This window comes from Emys orbicularis, chromosome 13, assembly GCF_028017835.1.
Source record: "Emys orbicularis isolate rEmyOrb1 chromosome 13, rEmyOrb1.hap1, whole genome shotgun sequence".
Classification (NCBI taxonomy): Eukaryota; Metazoa; Chordata; order Testudines; family Emydidae; genus Emys; species Emys orbicularis.
Window position 1 is genome coordinate 48,192,781 of NC_088695.1, and position 21,719 is coordinate 48,214,499.

Genomic DNA, 21,719 nt, shown 5'->3' on the forward strand with positions numbered 1-21,719 from the left:
TGTGCGGTTCCTCTGCCCCGCGCCATCCAAGCCATGGAGAGCCCAGGTGCTGCGCAGAACGATTCCCTGCATGTCCCGGAGTCCTGCAGCCTCCCTCTAGAGCCCTGCCTTGGTGCACGCGTCCGACTGGCTCTGGGGCAGGCAAAGACGAGGCATCTACCCCAGCACCGGGGCTACAGGTGGTGTCCCTGGACCTAGACAGTCTCCGCATCCCTCCCAGCAAGGGGCATTGTGAGGGCAGGGCAGCCAGGGGGCGCTGTGCTGGGAGGGACACTCAGAGGGTGACCAGATGTCCTGATTTTATAGGGACAGTCCCGATATTTGGGGCTTTTTTTTAATATGGGCTCCTATTACCTCCCACCCCTTGTCCCGATTTTTCACACTTGATCTCTGGTCACCCTAGACACTCAGTTCAACTACACGAGCAAAGGAGCCAGTTCCAGGTCTGCTGGGACTCCGCCCACACACCCCTCTTTGCCAGGATAGGGCATCACAAGCATTACATCATTAGAACCAAATTTCATTGGCTAGGGGTTGAGCCTGAGGGCAGGACCCTGTCACCTAGCAACTCCTCGCAGCTGGCTAACCCTTTGGTGGCTGTCTCCCTTCCTCACTGCAAAAGTCTTTATGGCCCCTCTAGGCCTCTTCTCCCCCACTCACCCCACTCTCTCTTTCTGCCACTCCCTAGTTTCCCCCCCCCTCAAAGTGAACCACTCTCGCCACCCCCAAAGTCTGCCGAGTGTGAGCTGATTATTTGGATCGGCTCTGGTCTCTCCCGCTGCCAAGAGACATGTGCATTGTGAGCGTCTCCAGCCTGCAATCTTATTCACTTTAATTGTTACGCTTCCCAGCTGGGTTTTGTGTTGCTTTCAAGTAGCACTGCTGAGGCTGCCGCCACGTTCTTCTTGGTTTTATAGCCCTCTGTCTGGGACGGTTATTCCTGCTAACTGTAAATGAACATTGCGAATGATATCGCCGGGACGAAACGGCTTTCCACCCTCAGGGCTGCAGGGCATCCCAGCAACGTCTTGTGGAACAAACAGCGAATGGAAGCGAAGAACTGGGGAAAAGACTCAAGGCTGGAGTCTGTACGGATCGTATATGGGTCACCACGTTGTAAAGAGTCTGTATAACGCAGCAGTCTATACTGTACTGGGCATCAGTCTGCGGAGATCTTCCTTAGCTATATACTGTAGTGACCGGTCTCTATAAGCCCTTGGCAGGACACTAGTATCCAGTGACCTGCTTAGATCCAATACATGGCACCAACGTGCACCGATCCCGTATGGGGCATCTACCTGCACATCATGTATGGAACATCAGTCCATACGCATCCTGTGTAGTACCGGCCTGCACAGATGGAGCACACTGATCTGTTCTCGTATGCACAGGCCCAGACTGGGTATCCTGATTTCAGTAAGTTCCCCAGGGGGGCATTATGCCACCAGGGCCAGCTGGCATCTGTGGCGCCGCTAGTGGCATTGCCAAGTAGCTGGATTATCAATGGGGGAGGCTTGGGGGCATTATATGGGCTATGACACTAGATCCCAAGCAAGACCTGGCCAATGCCAATTGCTGATCATTGGAGACACTCACTGATGCCGTCTCTCCTTTCTGTGCCTGTCCTGCCCCAGTTTGAACGGGTGTCATTCGATTGCTCTGAACCTGGAAGGCACTGGCAGAGGGAGGGGGAATTGGGGCATGGGGGTGGGGAGCCAGGACTTCCCCTCCCACAATGACCTGAGCATCCGTCCCAATATCTCTGCAATCCTGCCGCTTCCCAGGGACTTGCTAATTAGGATGCTCTTAGGAAAAGAGTGACGACCTGACCTTTGCCCCCCAGAGACAAGCTGCGTGATCCCCCTCACCGCTGCTTCTGGGGGGGCTGGGCCAGACAGAAAAGCAGAAGGGAACCCAACGGGTGATGGGGAGGTGCAGAGCAGAGCCCCACTCCTGGCTGGCTGTGCCAGTGGAGCTCTCACCGTCAGTGCCCGGGGCTGAGCTCCAGCCCAGCAACACCAGCTGGGAAGCCCAGGGAGATTCCTGGGTGCTCAGGGGGTGCTGAATGTGCTTGCCAGACCCAGGTAGAGTGTGGGCAGCCTGCCAACATCCTCCACGCAGAGCTCTGCTAATGCAGCTCGGTCCCTGCCCCACCGCTCTGCCAGGGCAATGCACCCCGCGGGGCTAGTCCTGCCCCTCCCCTTAGCTGCTCACACATGCAAGGCCAACTCCCTGGCTTGTGCAATGTGGCCCAGGCCCTGTAGCTGCACAGGGATGGAGGGAGGCGGGCCCTGCAGCTCACCCACTCCCTTGCGTAACAGGATTGTCCCGCAGCCTCAGGCCTGATGGAGCTTCCTCCAAGACGGGCAGCTCAGATGCCCCGGCCTTTTCCCTCTGTCCCCCTCCCCCAGTGCATTCTCCCTAAGGGCCTTTCTGCATGCAGGGGGGGATGCTGCTAGCGGGGTCAGGCATCCATAGCAGCTACTGCTCCATCCACCCCCAGGTCATGCACAGCCCAGAGTCTTTATGGGAAGCAGGGGCTGTCTGGTAAAAGCTACATTTCAATGGGTACTTGGGGTGAGAGACGGCTGGAGCGCCCGTCCCGTCTCCATGGCATGCAGCCAGCATGGGGCAGCCTCTGACGCGGTTTGGGCCAGTGGGACCCAAGGCATGTTCCCACCCTGGGCTAATGCCTTAGGGTGCCTCACCCCAGGCACAAGGCCTGGCCCCCTGCACAGGGAAAGACGCCCGCGCTGGAACTCTTCCTGCAGGGGGATGGACCCTACCCAATGCAGCCCCCAGCTGAATCAGGGCTCTCGCATGTTTCTCTCTCTGTTGGTCCCATGCAGCTAATCGGCTGTGCTCTCTTTTACCCAGCAAATGACAAAGGAGCTGCATCGCCCTCTCTCCTCCTGTCCTTCCTCACCCCTGGCTTCCATCGCTGCGTGTGACCAGTGATGAACCAGGCAGAATAAATAGGAGAATCCTCCTCGCTGACCAAAATAAAGCATTCCTGGGATTGTTAAGCAAATTGAGTGCCTGGGCTGTGACTCCCTCTCATTTCTTTGTCTTAATGAGAGTGAAAATGGGGTTTTATTAATCATTTGGGCTTTAAAAATTGCCTTAAAGTGGTTCACTTTATAAAGAAAAATCAATAACAAAAAGAAAATAGAAGTATGTAAATGGCCAGGAGTGACAAAAGCAGCCAATTACCAAAAAAACGAGGGGCTGTTATAGGTTCCATTAACTCAATTATATTTTCTAAAGGGTCCCCCTCCTCTCTCTCCAGACTGTACTTTGCGTAATTTTTACATCAACTCCAAGCCATTAACTTGCATAAAATTATTTGTTGGGGAAAGATGTGCTTCCATCCATGCTGGGGCTGGGGCGAGCGGCCTCTCGCCGATGCTGACTGCAAAGAGGCACCTTTGAGATTGTTGGGGGGTGGCTGGCATGGGGGGGGGCTGGCGCGCTGCACAGAGCTGCCCCATGGCCTGTCTCTGCTGTGGACACAGGCACGATGTGGCTGTGGTGACAAGTGGAAGGAGCCTGGTGGCGTCAGCCTGCTCTGTGGCTGCATTTGGCATGATGACCAGTCTCGGTTCAGGAGACGCCCACGACTGAGGCTGTGGAGTTGCTGCAGATCAGGCCTATGAGCCATTGTCAGGGCTGCCTGGGGGGCCAGGAGTGGGACAGTGGTGGGGGCTGCAGGGCGGATTTGAGGGGCCGCAGCAGAGAAGACGTTCGAGCTCGGGATGGAGCCTGGGCTCTGGGACCCACCGACCGCCTGGAATCCCAGAGCCAGGCTCAGGCCCAAGCCTGAACATCCACACTGCAGTTTATAGCCCGGCGAGCCCGAGTCAGCCGCCCCCCAGCCCCGGGTGTTTGATTGCAGCATAGACGCCCCCTCAGAGCCTCTCTTCTGACTCCCTTAGCCTGGGGTCGTCTCTCAGGCACCGGTGGGTTGGCAGCCCTGGGATAGCAGAGGTGAGAGGTGGTTTCCAGGGCTGGGCAGCAGCATGAGGGGGGTTTTATTGGCTCCTTCTTTGCTCCTTGCGCTTCCCAGCGTGGCCGGCGTAGCCCAGTGGGCCGGTCGATTACTCCAGCTAGCCGCCCACGAGGTCCCTGAGCTGCCACTGCCAGGCCCAGGGTTGTCCCTCCCTGCCTGGCAGCCCACACACCCTGCTAAGCCGGGACATGCAGCCGGTGGCTTAGCACAATTCTCCCCCGACAAGATTTTCCCAGGGAGCGGGAAGTTGGCAACTGAAACCACAGTTCCATGGGGAGTGTGTCCCCCGCCCCCCAGGTCCCTGCGAGCTGGGGCTCTGAAGCGGATGAACTGTGGGTGTCTTTTATTACCAGTGCTGCTTTATCATTCTTCTGCCTGGTTAGGAACAGGGCTCCATGTGCAGAGATGGCAAGAGGCCAGGCGCAGCCCCTGCCAGCCAGGTGGTGGCTCTGCCCGGTGATAAAGACGCCATTGTTCCCTAGGAGATGAATGGGGCAGGCACTATATGGCAATAAGAGATTTCATGTTTAAGGTGGGCACAATGGGGTAGCCACTCCCGCCCCTCCAAGCCCTATAATCCTCTGCAGTGCAGACATTGGGGGGCCTGCAGGAGCTGTCCCGGTCGCTCCATGTACAATGCGCATCACTGCAGCATCTGCCTGACCAGCCTGCCGTCTGCAAAGGCCCAGGGAAAATACAGTTCCTCGTGGCCCTTCCGTCCCGGGATCTCCCTGCACTTTAAAAGACGAATGAATTCATCCCCACCCCACCCTACCCCAGAGACTGTCCCCAGCTGCCAGGTGGAGAGAGACAGATACAGAGAGGCCAGCCAACATTTTCCAAAGCGGCCCCTCAGTCTGGGTGCCAGCTAGGCTGAGCCACCCAAAGCTAGTGTCTGCTTTTGAAAAGTGGCAGGTCACTCGGGGAGAATCAGAGCCAGGAGCCAGCCCAGCTCCCCACCCTCCCGGGCCTGTGCGCAGACCATGCCTCTCTCCTTCCTCTCTACCTGTGCGGACCTGCTCTAGGGCCAGGTTACCAGCATTCTGAGCTGCACCCATCCTCACCTGTAGCACCTAGGGGTGGCTCATAGGGCCCCTTGTCCCAGCACAGCATGCTCCATCCTGAGCCAAGCCACCCAGGGGACTTGCAGTTTGCTTCGTTGCAAGGCAGATGCAGCCTTGAGTCTCCAGGAAGGTGCCATGTGGTGCCTGGGCAAGGCCTGGTAATGAAGCCAGCCGACCACGTGGCTTGGGCTCCTTTGAACGCGCGCCCGCCCATAGCCCTGGCTGAAGGGTAATTGGGGGCAGCCCCTTATGCTCTGTGACTGGCTGATCAGCGCACAGGTCACCTGCAGGCCCGGGGGGTTCAGTCGCGTTACTCCTGTGTGGGGCAGTGGCTGGGGCTGGTTAGTGGGGGGTTCCGGGGAGGGGTGGGGAGACGTGGCCTTAGGATGAGAGGTCAGAGCTCTGGCTGGGGCCGGCTCAGGTGAGGGGTAGTTGGGGTCACGCTGCATTGGCACTGACGTTCCGAGGCGGGCTGGCGGGGCGGTAGCTAGGGCTAGTTAGCGGGAGTGACGGCTAGGGGAGGGCTGTGGCTAGTTACGCAGCACAAAGGGCCCCTGGACTTCAGTCTGCAGGGCCAGGTGCTGTGGAGCCAAGGCCACCCTATGAGCTGTTTGTTCATCCAGCCATGCGGCCTGTGTCCTTCTCCCTCCCCAGACAGGCTGATGCCGGGGAGGCGGCAGCCGGGGGTGGGGGGGCTTGGAGGGAGCGGGCTCGCTCAGCCTTTGCGCGGATTCCTGGCTGCTGAACGCCTTTCAACACACAGGGAAGCCACCTCAGCCCTTTTTTCTGCCAGTGTTGAGTTAGGGGCCATGTAAAACTAATTGGATAAACATGGTTCCCCTCTAACTCAGTGCAGATGTCTCCTCGGAGCAGGAACACGGTGCGTTCTCCCTCCGAAGCCTGGACAGCTGCTGCGCCAAGGTCATCTCAGCAGGTGGAGTCCTCCTGGTTAGAGAGGCAGCCACTTGCGGCGACCGGACCCAGAGCCAAAGGCCTGTTGCAGGGGGACCACCCAGGGCCAGCCTGAGCTGCTGTGTGTGGTGCCAGGGGCTTGAGCCGTGGGCAGGGGTCTGGCAGCTGGAAGGTCTCCGATCGCATCTCACTCACGTCAAGAAGCACCTTGCTCCTCCGGGACGCCCCTTGGGGCAGAATCTGGCCCTTGCTGAGGATCAAAGGCCAATGAATCCAGGGTAACGCCATTGAAGCCAACGGGGTTAAACTAGATTCACACCAGAGTACTGGAGAGCAGTGTGTGGTGCTTTGCTAGTAGAACAGGCTTCACTGCTCCTGCCCCCATCCCACCCCACAGACAGAAGCCAGCTGGAGGGATTTGATTAATGTGCTCCTAGGCCAAATCCCCAGGGCCTTCGCTCCACTTCTAACCAGGAGTTTGGCTTGACTACGCTGCCCACCTGGGGAAAGGGCCCTGGCGAGCGGCTGAGGAATCTCCCCTGGAAGCTCGGTGGCCTGTTGGCTACCAGTGCAGGAGTGGTGCAGAGCTGGGAAGACAAGGGCGCGATGCTCAGCGGAGCGACGGACACAGCTCAGCTCCGCCGGAGGCTGGAGAGGAGGGTGAGACCGCAGGCCCGGCTTGATTTTGTCACGTCTGGTCCCGGTGTGCGCGTAAGAGGGTCTCAGTCGCGTTCTGAGCAGGGAGGCTCAGGATCCGCGCTCAACGCGCTAGGCAGTTTGCAGTCAATTCTGGGCACTTGGTGAGAAGGCAGCGTCCCAAGGACGCTGGGCAGTCAAAGATCCAGGAAGTCCCTCCCAAGGCCCCTCCGCCCAGCAATGGGACAAGGGCACTTTGCTGATTCCCTGGCCCTTCTCCACCCTGCAGTTTTTGAAACTCTACTACATTTCCTGCATGGTGCTCTTGGAAAGGGCGGCAGCAGCTCCTCGATTCAGTGTGGGCCGGGCTGCAGGGACTGGCCAGGCCGGGTGGGCGGCGGGGAGTCAGTGCGCCCGATCACGGAACTACAAACTTCCTCCTACATCCTAATGCATCAGAACAGAGCTTCCTTCCCCACCACATCTGTGGAACTCCATGAGACAGGGACTATGGCTCCTGGTCACAGTTGGACCTTTCATTTCCAGGGGAAGGGCCAGAGCATGGCTGGGGATTTCCAGGGGGGAGAGCCGCGTAACTAGAGCAAACACATGGTTAGTTCCTTCCTCTCTAACCCATGGGACTCCTTCCGTGGCAGTTCCTTCCAGCACCATTTCCTGGTGTGTGCACGGTGACCCGTCAAGGGGTCAGAGTCTTGGTTTGGAGCCGCTTCCAGATGTCTCCGAATGCCTTTGGTCTGGAGATTAGGTTGGAAATCTCACAAGAACAGCCCATCCTGGGGTCCTGCTGGCACTCCCGGGCCAGATGAAACCCAGAGGGGCCGACTCACCTGGCGATGGGAAGGAAGGTGACACAGAGAGTTCATCATGCATCACCAAGTTTGAGGCTTGGCAGAAAGTCCCAGAGGATCGGGTGGGAGATTTGGGGCAGAAGGTTTGGGTGGGTTCTGGTTTCCTCTCCACCCCCCCTGCCTTCCCCAAGCAGACTCTCTGAAATCCTGCAGTTACTGATTAGATACAGGGTCTTTGCAGCCAACCCCACAGCAGCTCCCACGCTGGATTCCTCAGTAGACTTTAACAAATATTTCATAGAGGAGGCAGTCTGGCTTCCCCCAGCCTGTTCCCCGCCCCATCTCTCTCGCCAGCCCCTGATATGTTCAGCGCTTTCCCGCAGCCAGGGACGGTCAAGGTTAAGGAGGACGTTTCTGAAAGCTTACACTTACATGTCTGAGCTATGCAAAGTTTCATCGCTCCAAGGCCATCCTGCACAGGAAAGAGGGCCGGGGTTACGGAGAGGTTACCCTCCTTGGTTTGGGGGGGTGGAAAGGAGAGATTAAATTTAAAAAAAAGGGGGGGAAGGCCTATAACTGCCTGCTGACAGGCTCGCTGGGCTTCATCCATTTTATTGTCTTATTTTCTGCAGCAGCTGTGCTGTAGCCATGCAGGCAGGAGGCCAGGCCGGGCGCTCCCTGGCCAACCCCAAAACCGCCTCTCGTGGGCTGGCACAGGGGCCCAGTAAACGCATCCCCTCTCCCGGGGTTCCCCCCCGCCAGGTGTCAGCGGGGCCAGCAAGCCTATGGCTGCAGCAGGCAGCTGGTGTCGGCCAGAGGCAGGGGACACAGAGGTTCCCGGGAAGAGGAGGATGTCTGGGTTTCATTGCCTATCTATTCCCTTGACAGGTCAATTTTCTCTTGTATTTTACAGTACCTTTTTGGGGCACCGGAAATTTGCTCTTGTAGCTGATTTATTCCCTTACCTGGTCTTTGTTTAACGGCTTCGTTGTGTGCCAAGCTCTCGGCTCGTGTGACGTAGGGAACACGTCCCACTCTCCCACTTCCAACTGGGACATCTCCCAAGAGCCCCCGTGGCCTCGAGCAAGGCTCCGGAAATAGACTCGCCGTGGGAGCAACTCCATCGTCTCCTCTCCCCCGGTTAGCCAGCTAAGGGCATCTGCATGGAAAGCAGATCTTTGTTCCTGGGAGTTTCACCTGTTCCCGACCTGGCGTCAGGATCCTCTGGATGGGCGAAAATCAGGCAAAGTCCCATGAGGATGTCACCCAGAAGATGATGACTCTACAAGAACAATGGGGTGTCTTCCATCTGGGGTCCCAGAGCACCTTAACTTTGAAATAATCTGCACCAGCCCTCCCCCATGTGCTCCCGGGGATGGTTCAGGAGCTTTCTCCCCACTCCCCACTGCAGAAGTCAATGGCAAAGCTGGGAATAGAACCCAGGCGTCCCACCCCGCGGCTCTAACCACGTCTCTCGCAGAGCTGGGAACAGCGGGCAGGAATCCTGGCTTCCAGTCCTGTCCACTAGACAGACTGGGTCAAATCCAGCCTTGAGGTGATGCTGGTGAGGGCAGCAGTGGCATTGCACTAGGGCTGGATTTGGCCCACGCTTCCTCCCCTATTTCCACGGGAGGCTATGTCAGATGAAGTCCGTTAAGGAAGGAAGATCCTGCTTTCCTGCAGATGCCCTTCAGAAATAAAGCACAGGGACGAGGGCCAGGTGGGGAGAGGGGGAAGGAAGAGAAATGATCCTGAGCAGAACCTCCCGCGCAGTAACCCAGGCGCCAGCCACTCGTTAATTGGAGCTCAAACTGCTAGGCTCGGTCCATGGGGTCTGGGGGACCAGAAGCTCGGCTGTCTCCCATCCCCAAGCCCCATGCTCCGGTTCTTCAGTGTCAGCAGCAATTGTCGGCCCTTCCCCCCAAGCAATTTGCCCCTAGCGCTGTGCAGCCCAAGAGAGTGGTTAAACGCCGGGCGCAGGGCGGGCCCGGGGTACCCGAACTGCAGTGTGCATTAGGGACCCCCACGGCTGGGTCCTTGCTTGGGGGTCACCTGGCCTGGAGGAGGCTGGGAGAGGTGTGGAAGCAACACACTTGGCCTCGGGGTGGGGAGAGAAGTGCCTCGTTGCTCGGCAGTGACGCTTTGTGGCTAGCTGGCGAGTGGCATAGGAAGACACCAGGGAAGGCTTGTCCTTGGGGGGGAGCCCAGTCCAGCAGCCAGCCAGGATTAGGGTCCAGTTGAACTGGGCACAGCACAGAGACAAGGGCCTTGTCCAGAGGAGGCTACAGCCTGGCAGTGGGAAAGCAGTGGGCCGCCGGCATCCAGCATGGATGCAGGGCCCTTGAGAGAAGCATCGGGCTGATGCCATGGGGACCCTGGTAGAGCCCATGGCATTAACCCCTTTGGCCCCAATCTCAGCAGACCACAAGGACCCAGGGCTGCCTTGTTCCGGGCACATCACTGCACCCGCCCACCCCATGCGTCTGCTGCTGCGAGGTGACTCCCACGGGCCCATCGAGACAATACCAGGGGGCTGAGACGGGACCGTGGGCAGCACCCAGTAGCTACAGCGGCTCAGTGCGGGGGGCGTGACTCGCTCTGGCAGTGTGACCCTCATGCCCGAGGACCTGGCTGGAGGGACAGGAGGTTCTGGCCAGGGGGAGCCAGGGGAGGAATCGGAGGAGGAGCAGGAGAGAGATTTGCTTGTTCTTGCTCCGCACCCAGCCTGCTTGACCATCGGCCCTGCCCTTAGCCATTCAGAGACCCCCCTCTGTTCCAGCAGTGGCTGTGGCGCAAGGCCCCCCCCTGGCATCACTGGCCAGCCCACCATGGCACGAAGGGGCAGAGGAACCGGCCAGCTCCATGCAGCCCGCTCCTGAGAAGTGCTTGCTACCCATATGCAAGGTGCCCCTCTGCCTCCGCCGCTCATCCATTCCTAGCGCCATCTGCATCTGTCCTAGCCACAGCTGGGGCGCTTCAAAGAGACTTTTGTCAGCTCCTCTTGAACGCACTGCACAGACACAGCCCCTCGCATTCCTGCACGCCGCCTGCTCAGGCTATTGTTCCGGAGTGGGGCAGGGAGACGCAGCGCACATCTCGGGGCAGGGGAAATAGAAGCTTCATTATCATCCCTAACCTGAGTGCACAGGGCAGGAGGGGACCTGGTGCCCACACCAGAGCACGGGCTTCCCTCGGAGTCTGCTGCTGGCTCCCTGAAGGGCCAGGCTGGCTGGGATCTGAAAAGCAGGTATTGTCCATTCGCCTTTGTGCATCGTCAGCCCCATGCAGGACTCCAGAATCTGATGGTGCCCAAAACAGACCAGGACCCGGTTCGTTCTGCGTCTGCACCAGCTGCTTGGGGAAGGCTGGATCACGCTGGGGAGGAGGAGCGGTCCCTTGGCTAGAGCTAGAGGGGGCTTGTGTGCATTGGGGCCAGGCTGGATACAAAGGGGTTGTCCCATGGGCCTTCTGCAGTTCCCTGAAATTTGCTGGGACTGGGGCAGTGCTGGACTAGATTGACCCTCTGCCCTGACAAGCCCCGGATGGAACAAGCTCATGTATTGCCCTTGCAAACAGAGGGTGAGGGCATGTGGGGATGCTGGTTTTCACTGCCACATTTGCCCTCAGGGCGAGGACAGGACTCATTCACTGGTTAGGACACGGGTTGTTTCGCATGTGGGCTGTGCTGGAGCCGGCACACGGGGCAAGCGGATTGCGGCCGCTCCCGCCAAGTTAGCTCCAGTGGGGTAGTATGAATGGAAGCCGTCTGAGGGAGCGGCTGCCTCTGTGGGCTGCAGGCGTCGGAGTGATTTGCGGAGGTGTGAATGACTCCGTCGACCCCTCTAATTCCCAGCGGGGTGAGGATTTGGGAGAGCTTTTCCACTGCTCACCCAGGGGCCAGGGTGCCAGGCCAGGCTCAGCTCCTCTGGTCCCACAGGTCGTCCAGCTTCTTAGCTCAGCCTTTCCCAGTGTGCAGGGCAGCGCAGGGCCCGGAGGGAGCGGGAGGTGCCCCACAGGATCACACAGGTGGGGATGCCAGGCTGAGCTTGCAGATTCTGGCAGCCAGTCAATTTCTGGCAGGTGTTTTGCAAGGGGCCGCGCCCACTTGGCTGCCTTCCCGTTAACCCCATTCCAACTCCCTGGCCTGGCTGGGTGGGACTCGCAGTGCTTCTTCCAGGACTCTGCCGTGACGTCTGGGGTGGAGGATCTGACCTAGGGGAGGGAGGGCGTGCAAAGCATTGTGGGGGCTATACCAGACAGGGGAGACAGCTGCACTGTAGGAGAGAGGATACATGATGTCTGGGGGAGGGTGACATTCCCAGGAGGGCATAAGATTCCCAGGTGTATTCCCAGGTGGGTGTGGCGTTCCCGGGGGTATTCCCAGGTGGGCATGGCATTCCCAGGGCGCATTTCCAGGCAGGTGTGGCGTACCCAGGGCATACTTCCAGGCAGGCGTGGCATTCCCAGGGGTATTCCCAGGCAGGTGTGGTATTCACTGGAGCTATTCCCAGGTGGGCATGGCATTCCTGTGGGTATTCCCAGGCAGGTGTGGCGTTCCCGGGGGTATTCACAGGCGGGCATGGTGTTCCCAGGATGTATTCCCAGGTGGGCATGGCATTCCCGGGGGTATTCACAGGTGGGCAAGGTGTTCCCAGGACGTATTCCCAGGTAGGCATGGCATTCCTGGGGGTATTCACAGGCAGGCATGGCGTTCCCGGGGGTATTCCCAGGCAGGCGTGGTGTTTCCAGGATGTATTCCCAGGTGGGCATGGTGTTCCCAGGGGGGTATTCCCAGGTGGGCATGGCATTCCCGGGGGTATTCACAGGTGAGCGTGGTGTTCCCAGGGGGTATTCCCAGGCAGGCGTGGCGTTCCCGGGGGTTGTTTGCCACTCTCGGGCCCTTGGCAATGGGAATCAGGCGTCTGACCTGTTCTGTTCCCTGTTCCATTTCCGTGTGACTGCTAGTGAGTACGATGACCGACAGCACTGACTTGGGTCAGTAGTAGGGCAGGCTAGGGCCCTACGCAGTTTAAAAGCTGCAAATCCACTCCCATTGGCCTGGCCTGTCCCTGGTTTGAGGTCACAGGTGCCGCACACTGGCGCACGGTTTGGGATACCTGCACCATTGCTCCTCTGTGCACGGAGAGCCCTTCTGCCGAGCAGAGCCAACCCCGGAGGAGCAGCGGGGGTTGGGGACGTTCAGAAGAGCTGGCGAGGGCTGACTAATGGAGAGAGGCGCTCGGCACAGATTTATGGTAAGAGACAGAAGCCGCAGCAGCCAGGATGGCTGGATAATGGGACTGACCAGCCAGAGGAAATACAGGCTGGATCCTGACAATGAGGCATGTCAGGCGGTTGTCATTATATTACTCAGCTAATGTACCCAGCCTTTGAGAAGAGACAGCCAGACGGGACACGGGACCTCCCAGGGCCTTGCCTCTCCAGGCTGCCTCGGGCCCAAATAAAGACCTTGTTAAAGGAGGAGTGTGCTCGTCGCTGAAGGGTGCTGGGTGGACAAAGTCCCCTGGTGATTCCAAGGCCAGGTGGAGCACGGATAGCAGGTGTGCAAACCCCCCCCCGCCCACCCCACAACCGGAGGGACCCCCTCCCCTCAGCCCAGGAGTGAGAGGAAGTTCAGGCCCAGCGCCCTGGCCAATCATGGGCCTCTCTGCTGAAGTGCAAAGGACAACAAAGGGACCCTGTCTTAAGGTCTGGCTGCACAGCTGAAGCTGAGCATGGGCTAGCTTGAATCTAGCTAGCCCAGGTAACAAGAGCGCGGGCTTCCGTGTGGGCTAGCGAGCCGAGTACATACCGGGGGCTGTGGTGCCTGTCTACTGCCTGTGCTGCTGCTAGAGCTTCCCGTGCCGGTAGGCTAGCTTGGGCACAACTTTTGCCGTGCAGACATCCCCTTCAAGTGGGTTTGTCCAGCACCAGGCGCATCTGGGCCCTGGTGCTGAGTGGGGCCAATGTACGCGAGTGCAGTGCGAATCATCACATGACTGATCTGTGCCTTGGTCTCGCACCAGCGTTCACTGCCCTGACTCCCTCCGGAGCTCCTCACGCCCCCGTGCAGGGATTATAGCCCTGCCGGTGGTACTTGGATTGCCCTCTAGTGTTAGTCCTAACAACTGTGCTTAGTCCAGTGCGATCACAGTCTGCAGCAGCCTTCCCAATACATCAGGCACATCTGCCTCTGGAGAGAGAAGAGCGACAGGCAGTGGTTCTGAGGCCTCGCCCTTTCCTTCCCAAATGGATGCAGGTCACCAGGGGACAACCCGCAGGCTTGAAAACAGGGGCTGGGTTCTAAAAAAAATTGGCCTGCAGTGCTGGAAACTCAAACCCAACACAGGACCCAGGCACTGAAACCAGGGCTCCTGCTCCCCGGGGCTCCCCATTGCAATGGTTTTATTAGGGGTTAACATGTGGAGCAGGTTACCCCACATCTGGCTAATGAAACCACTGTCAGAGATGGATACTGGGCCATGGGTCAGACACAGTCTGTTAATGCATAACTTCCCAGTCATCCCAGGCAGGTCGTTACCCGGGGAGGAGGCGGCTGGCTTTGGACTCAATCTCTTTTACCTTCCGTCTGCCCTATCACTGGGGTTGTGGACGTGTGTGTCACGGACTTACAGATTGTGCCCACTTTTGGCACTGTGAGGTCCGTGGGGGGTGCCCCTTTCAGTAAGACAGCCCTTCTTGGGGGTCCACTGTCTCTCGGGGTCAGGCCCCACCACCTCCTGGAGCTGCACCTCTCTGAGCCTTAGCACGTCTGTCTCTGCCGTGGGCCCCCTCAGGGAGTCCCCTTGCTCTGGACCCCCAGGGCCTCCACCCCCGAAGGGGATGATGCAACCCTGTTCTCTAGACCGGAGTGACTCTCAGCCAGCGTAAAACAGGAGGGTTTATTGAGAGTTGAACACAGCACAGGAAGCTCTCTGACCCTCAGGCCTGGCCTCCCTCAGCTCAGCACATCCCAGTTTCCCTGCATCCAGGTGGGCTCTGCCTGCTCCCCCTTTCCAACCCCGAGCCCCCCTGCTTCCCAGCTGGGCATCTGAGATCCCCGGCCCCAAGCCCGCCTCTGTCCATTGTCTTCTCTCCAGGTAAACAGGGTCGTAAACTGGGGCCTCTTCTCCTCGCTTCTGTCCTCTGGCTGGAACCGGCTGGTTAGGTCACTGGGTCCTCACTCTGCAGCCCATTGTTTTCCCCCTGGCCAGAATCAGCTGCAACTCCTGAGCTGGGTCTCCGGGTCGGGGTCTCAGGTTACCGGTCGCTGGGGTATCCATCCTCCCGGCCATTGGCTGGGGTCCCAAGTTCCCTCTCCGGTCCTCTGCAACAACAAACTCCCTCTCCCCTCACCTCGTTAAACCAGTAACCCCCAGGGGAACTGAGTCCCACCCCCTCCGCATGCAAACCATTGAAACCCCACCGAAAACAAGAAACCCCCCCACTTCGTCACAGGGGGTGTGTTGGGTGTGCTGAGACTGGTGTTCTGCAGGCAACAGCTCTGTCCGGTGAACAGGACAGGAGTTTCCCCTGGCTGAGCTGAGCCAGGCGGGGCTATGCTGACCTGGCCCATCTGGGGGTCTCCTCGCCTTGGCTGCACTGAGCTGTCTCTAAAGGTCTTCATAGATCTCCAGTGTAGCCCAAGTATAAGGCTGTATCGGTGTTTTTCAGAGGGGAACATTGTCTAATCCCACCCCAGGGGAAGGAACCCCCATAGCCCCTGAGGTTAATTTTCACTCCTGGTTTTCCTTTAGGCCAGTTGGAGAAAGGGCCCTGCCAGTCCTGTCCTGTGTGCTGCCTGCAAGAGAGCAGAGGTGAGAACATGAGCAGGAGTCTGTGAAGAAGAGAAGGAAAAGGGAGGGCCAGCAGCTGTTAATCTTTTCCCCTCAGGCAGGGCAGTGAATGGCCAGCCCGTTTGCCAGCAGGTTCTTGAGCGCTGAAGTTGTGCAGGTGACAGGCACTGCCAAGGGAGGGTGCCCGGACACACCCACAAATAGGAGTCAGAAAACTGCTGCTCTGAGACTCAGCGTAAGTGGCACCTGGAGGGAATTAGGCAGAAGTGTTCCACCTCCTTGCAAAACTTTTGAGAGCAAATTCTTGTGGTTACCCATTGCAATTGCTGCAAATTATACAAGTGTTGTGTATTTTGTTCCAATGAGAGCATGCAGTTGGCTTGGGTAGGTCTGATCTGTCACTGTGTGTGTGTGTGCACGCAGATGTGTGTCTGTGTGTGTGTGTGTGAGCATGTGTGCGTTCACATGCGAGCATGCATGCACAAACCATTCAGCTGGATTTTTTTAATGGCTAGGGCAGTAAAGAGAAGAAAAGAAGGCAGCTCCCAGCCGGACAGATGTCTCAGAAGGCTCCCAGTTGCAGGATTAGCACCTCCAGGGGGGTTTCTGCTGTTGCTATCCTTTTGATTTCGAGGGGCAGACAACGCTAGCGCTGCCGGGGAGTGAATGCAGGAGCACAGCCAGGCGGAGCTGTGAGAAACTCACTCATTTAATGTCACAGGGGTGCAGGTGAGCCTGGCCTTGATGGTTTAGCTGTGGGGGGAGGGCACGCCGTGCAGGTGAAACACATCAATAAATACTTATTATTTGTATGCCAGTGGCACCTATTATTAATATTATTGTTACAGGTCCCAGCCGAGATCAGGGCCCCATGGCGTTGGGGGCTGTATATGGAAATAGTGTGAGACAGGTCCTGCCCTGAAGAGTTTCTAATCAAACTAGACAAACTAGACAAAAGCATCAGGAGCTTGAGTGGCTTGCTGGCGTAAAACCTGGTAAAACGTGCCCAGTGCTTTAGCAGCAAGACCAGCCTTTCCCTCCTTCTCGCTTGCTTTAACAAACCCTAAGGGAGCCCCCGATGCTGCTTTTTACCAGGTTTTACGCAGGAATTCCAAATTCTCTGTGAGATGGATGCAAAATCATCAATTGAACCCGGGTCTGCTGCGATCAGGGAGAAACCTCACCAGAGTCTACAGCACATACTGTTACTGAGACACTGTGACCTGGCTTAGGGTTCTGGAGTTCGTACCGGAGCCGGATGCTCCAGTCAGGCTCTGGGTTCTGGAGTTTGTACCGGCACCAGATGCTCTGGCCTGGCTCTGGGTTCTGGAGTTCGTATCAGTGCCGGATGCTCCAGTCAGGCTCTGGGTTCTGGAGTTTGTACCGGCACCAGATGCTCCGGCCTGGCTCTGGGTTCTGGAGTTCGTACCGGAGCCGGATGCTCCAGTCAGGCTCTGGGTTCTGGAGTTTGTACCGGCACCAGATGCTCTGGCCTGGCTCTGGGTTCTGGAGTTCGTATCAGTGCCGGATGCTCCAGTCAGGCTCTGGGTTCTGGAGTTTGTACCGGCACCAGATGCTCTGGCCTGGCTCTGGGTTCTGGAGTTCATATCGGCACCGGATGCTCCAGTCAGGCTCTGGGTTCTGGGGTTCGTATCGGCACCGGATGCTCCGGCCAGGCTCTGGTTTCTGGAGTCCGTACCAGCGCCGGATGCTCCGGCCTGGCTCTGGTTCTGGAGTCCGTACCGGCGCTGAGTGGCTATGACCTGGCTCTGGGTTTGCTGCGAAGGTTTTATGTTGCTCTAGATCCAGGCACTGAAGCCCTTCTACAGAAAAGAGAAGTAAACCAAAGTCTAATAATGAAACATGAAAGTGTCCCCATCCAGTATCTCCGGCAGCTAAGGAGGGCCCCGTGGTGTTAGTGCTGCCATGTGACGCACCCATTGCCTGAGATTTAAAGCTAACGACCCCATTTCTAAACTAGCAATAAATACAACAGGCCCCTGTACTGCAGTGCCCCGAACTGAGCTGCCAATAACAGGAACTGGTGCAGGGCCAGCAGTTAGCATGGGCTCATTTCCAAGGGTGTTAATTTCCAGAGGCATTTCAGCTGCAGTTCATTAGAGGGCTGGTTTGTAGGGGGAGAAAGCGGTCGGGGGGGAGGGGAGTGTCGGGGACTCATTGACTTGGCCTAGGCCTTGGTAGGGAAAAAGCGAAGGGGTGTGTGTGTGACGCGCAGGGAGGCCGGGATTCCTCTCCGGTGGATGTCTGAAGGCTCGGATGATGGCTGTGAGGAAACCCAGGCCTGCGTCAGCTTGTCAGGGTGTTTCCAGCGATCCCAAGCAGGGCCACGCCGGGGTCACGCTGGGAGAGGTGAACGGCAGGCTGGCTCGCTTGTTGCACTTGGGAGAGGAGGCTCAGCCTGTCAGCCTCGAATCGAAAGTATCCCTTGCCAGCGTCCCCCCCACCTCCCCAGAATGTCGCTGGAGGCCTGAGCACACCCCTGCCTCTTCCCCCCCCCCCCAATTATAGGCACACGCGGGGAGAGAGGAGAGACCCAGGGACAGAGATGTGGGGAGCAAGAGTCCAAGAGACACAGAGGGAGGAGCAGGGGGCAGAGCCTCCTCGCAGTGTCTGAGCAAGGTCCTCTGTCCCAGACATGAGAAGCCCCCGAAATGCCCTGATTCCATGAGAGCTGGGAGAGGGCCAGGCCGGGCCATGGCTGAGCTGGGACGGCTCCCACTAGGAGATCATAAATCTAAGGTTCATCTCTGGGCGGGGAGCTCTGAACCCTTCCCCACGGTTCTTGTTTCTCTGTGTGTGTGTGTGTGGGGGGGGGGGGTAGTACACATGGGCTTTGATCTCAGCACTCAGGACAGGCTCTTCAGGAGCTCCCAGGGGCTGAGCAGCAGAGGTGCTGCTCATGTAACACACACACTCACACATGCACAAACACACACACAAAGTTTCTCTCTCTCTCCCACTGGGACAAGCACGATGCAGAGAACAAATCAGAAGCCCGAGCAAGGAAATCGAAACAGCCCCAGAAAGGGAACCGCTGATCTGAGCAGCCGACCGGTCCACCTCTGAGGTTCCCACTCCTGCTTTACTGCCCAGATCCCAGCTCCACCCTGCCTTGCCTGGCTACTGGAGCTCCCCACACCCTTTCGGAACAGGGCTCAGACTCTCCAAGAACTGTGTGCCTTTATGGCGGTCTTTAACACAACAGCCCCAAGAACGTCATCATGTGCCAAAAGAAAATCAGCCGGGCGAATACCAATGCTAAGCACATGTCTCCTTAACAGGCCTCCTCTCTTCTACCATTACACAGAGGTCAAGAAACCCAGCAGCCCCCAGGCCACATTGTAAAGCAGGATCAAGGAGTCTCTGTGCCAGACCTTGTGACACTGAAATTCAAAGTTATGAAAAATAGACTCCTATGAAGCTACTCATTACCAGGGTGTCTGAGAGCAGCTCCCCGGCTTTGGCTCAGAAACCTATATAATTTGGGACTCAGAGGTTTAACCCCCATCTATCAGTCTTGGGACAATATTCATGGAATTTCATTTTGCATAGAATCTAATAGAGGAGTCCCAGACCGCAGCCCTCTGGCCCATCTGTGGTTTTATAGGGGCGGCTGATGGTAAATTAGATCCATTCCCTTCTATTGGATGTGTTGTCATTTTTATGACTTTGGGGTTATATAAACAGGAGAGGGAGAGAAAGGGAGCGGGAGGGGGAGGAGAGAAGGGGGGAGCCCATTAGCCCACAATTGCTAAATTTACTTTTTCCTTCTGTGTTTTAAATGCCGGTTGGTTTGTAGAATTGCTCGCAGTTTGGGCTTCGGCTTGGAATGCAAACCCTGCAGACACACTGCAAACGGCTTTCAACATGTGTCAAAACCAAAGTTAAATAATAATAATACAAAACCCTAGGGAGGGCTTGGGGTGTGGGACTTGGGTTTCTGCACCCTGTGGCAAAGGAGGAAAGCGGCAGGGGATTTTTTAAATTCTAATCAATTTTGTGTGTGTGTGTGTGTGCGCACCTGTGGGTGTATTTGTGTGTATGTGTGTGTGCCTGGGGGGTGATTAACCCTTTGGCTACTGTCTACGTTTTGAATTGCTTCACCCAGTGACTGTTGCACAGAGGGGCCTGTTCACACCCAGGACTCCATAATGAGCAAGAAGCTACGGGGCCTGACCCATCCCGCTAGCGATGTGCATGGGTCTCTAGATAACAGAGAACTTCTGAGCTGTGGAGGCTGGGTGGGGAACATCAAATCCTGATTCCATCCCTCACCACCCTGCAAAGTGCGGGACAGGAGGGGTGATCTTCTGGCTTTCTTTGGCACATCTCTAATGACTATCTCCACTGGATGCTGCTGTTCTCTTTGCTCTCCTGCTGGACTGAAGACCAGCCCAGAGATTGACCGTGACAAGCTGTGTGAGGCAAACAGAGACATCTCCCAGTGTTTGTGATTGAGACTCCTGCTCTGCAATCGTTTCCTCGGTTTGCTCTTTTGCCCTTTTTTGTGACCTCATATTGGAAACTGGTCTCTGCCTTGCTCACGCATCCACACCTTGGAGATCTCTGTGATCAGATGTCTTCCTAGGAGGCATGTAGGTAACATAGACTGCTCGCCAGCCAGTAATCCCATCCAAACTCACAAGCCAAGGAGGGCTGAGGTGAAGTTGGCCAGTATTTTGATAGGAGACCTGCAACGAAAACTCCGGGTGGGGCTTTCGGTGGCATTCATGATTCAGCAGGTGGTGCACTTCTTATTGAACCAGTGTGTTCAGAGGCACTGTGCTTCTGCAGCTGAGGTCTTTTGGCTGCCCTGCAGAGTCGTGTAAAAGTGTGTGGTCATCCTAGATCGGGCAGGCCCCTTTCCCAGGAGTAGAGGAGTTCTCCTGAGTCACGTAGCCAAATGCCAACCTGCGTAATGACATTCTGCTTCACTAAATTCCCACTTATAGTTTCAACTGGATATGTTGTTCTTCATTTCCTCTTTTAAACTAGGATGTAGTTAATATAATAGCGATTAGCTGTTAAATAGCTAATATGTTCCACTTCAGAGGTGGCTGCATTTAAATGGTGGGTAAAGTTGTAATGTAATGTTATTGTGTGTGTTGTAGGTTACTGTCTGCAGGCTACAGAGGAGATAAAAGCCCTACTTCTGATGAGGGCTAATGGAGATTCTCCATTAGCTCAAATAGTAGGCGCTTGTGTTTTGGGAACCTAAGGTTATAAATTTATTCCTGACAAGGCATATGTACAGTGTAGCTCGCAATTCTGCTCTTTGTGTCTATGGCTTCATTACAAAGCGATGCCTGTGTGCTGTATATGGCTTGTGAAATGCTTTGGGATCCTTTGGGATGAAAGGTCCCTGTATAAATATAAGATCGTTATCATTATGCAAACAGTCCTGGAAGGGCTCTCCCACACTGACAAGCTGGCTAGGCACAGTTGGGGTATGTGTTTTTTCTCTGCTAATCTGTCACTTTGTAACCCTAGACCCAGCTGCACTGAAAGCTCTCACTCACACCAGCTCTCAGCCCCGGTCTTGGGGCACTGGCTGGATTGCTATTGATGTGTTTATCCTAAGGGCACTCTCTTTACAGGTTCCCTGCATCGGGAACTAGCTTCTCTCAGTGAATGCACACACTTCCTGTGACCATGCCCAGGAGTTACATGCATGCACTGAGGTCAAGCATCCACCCTCTGAAAATCAGGCCCCTTTAAGGTGTCTCCAGTTGGGCACTACAAACCAAGGCCCTCAAAATCACTAGTCACTTTTGAAAAATGTTGGCCTACATAACTGTCAAACCTGGAATGTACACTCTTCATGCACCTTGTCTGTTGTTTGCATTTCACTTAACTTGGGCAATGGAGTCTGGTCAGTTTCAATTTGGTTTAAGTTATATTTTTAGCCAGCCTCCCTTTGTGGCACTCATGCAAACCCTGCAAGAGAATGTTTATCTCCAAACAACTAACAGTTTCAATCAATGTTTTGTAAATACCACGAAGACTTTTCTAATAATATTTGCTTTTGTAAAAAAAAAAAAAAAATTAAACAAATATTAAAAATTGGCTCCAAATATCCAAAAGCGGAACCTCCCCAGGGATATTTCTCACTGAGAACAACATACAAACCAAGGCTCAAACTTTCCAGGAGCCATGTCCTAATTTTCCAAGTTTTTTCTTAGCACCTTAGAACACTTCTCCCAACGTCTCCCGGGTAAAGTGTTGGAAAGATTTGTTACAAAACTTTCCATAAATATCTCTTTGGGGGCTGAGACCAGACAGGAAAGAGAAGGTTAGTCCCTGATGTACTTTTATGTGAGGTGTAACTGAGTAAAACAAAAAAGGATGAGAACCTCTTCGAGCCACACCATTGCACTGCGCAGAACTCCCATTCATATGCATCTGTAACATAGAGAGAGAGAGAGAGAGGTTGTTAGCTTAAACAATCGCCTCTCAATCAAGCAGGAGAGGC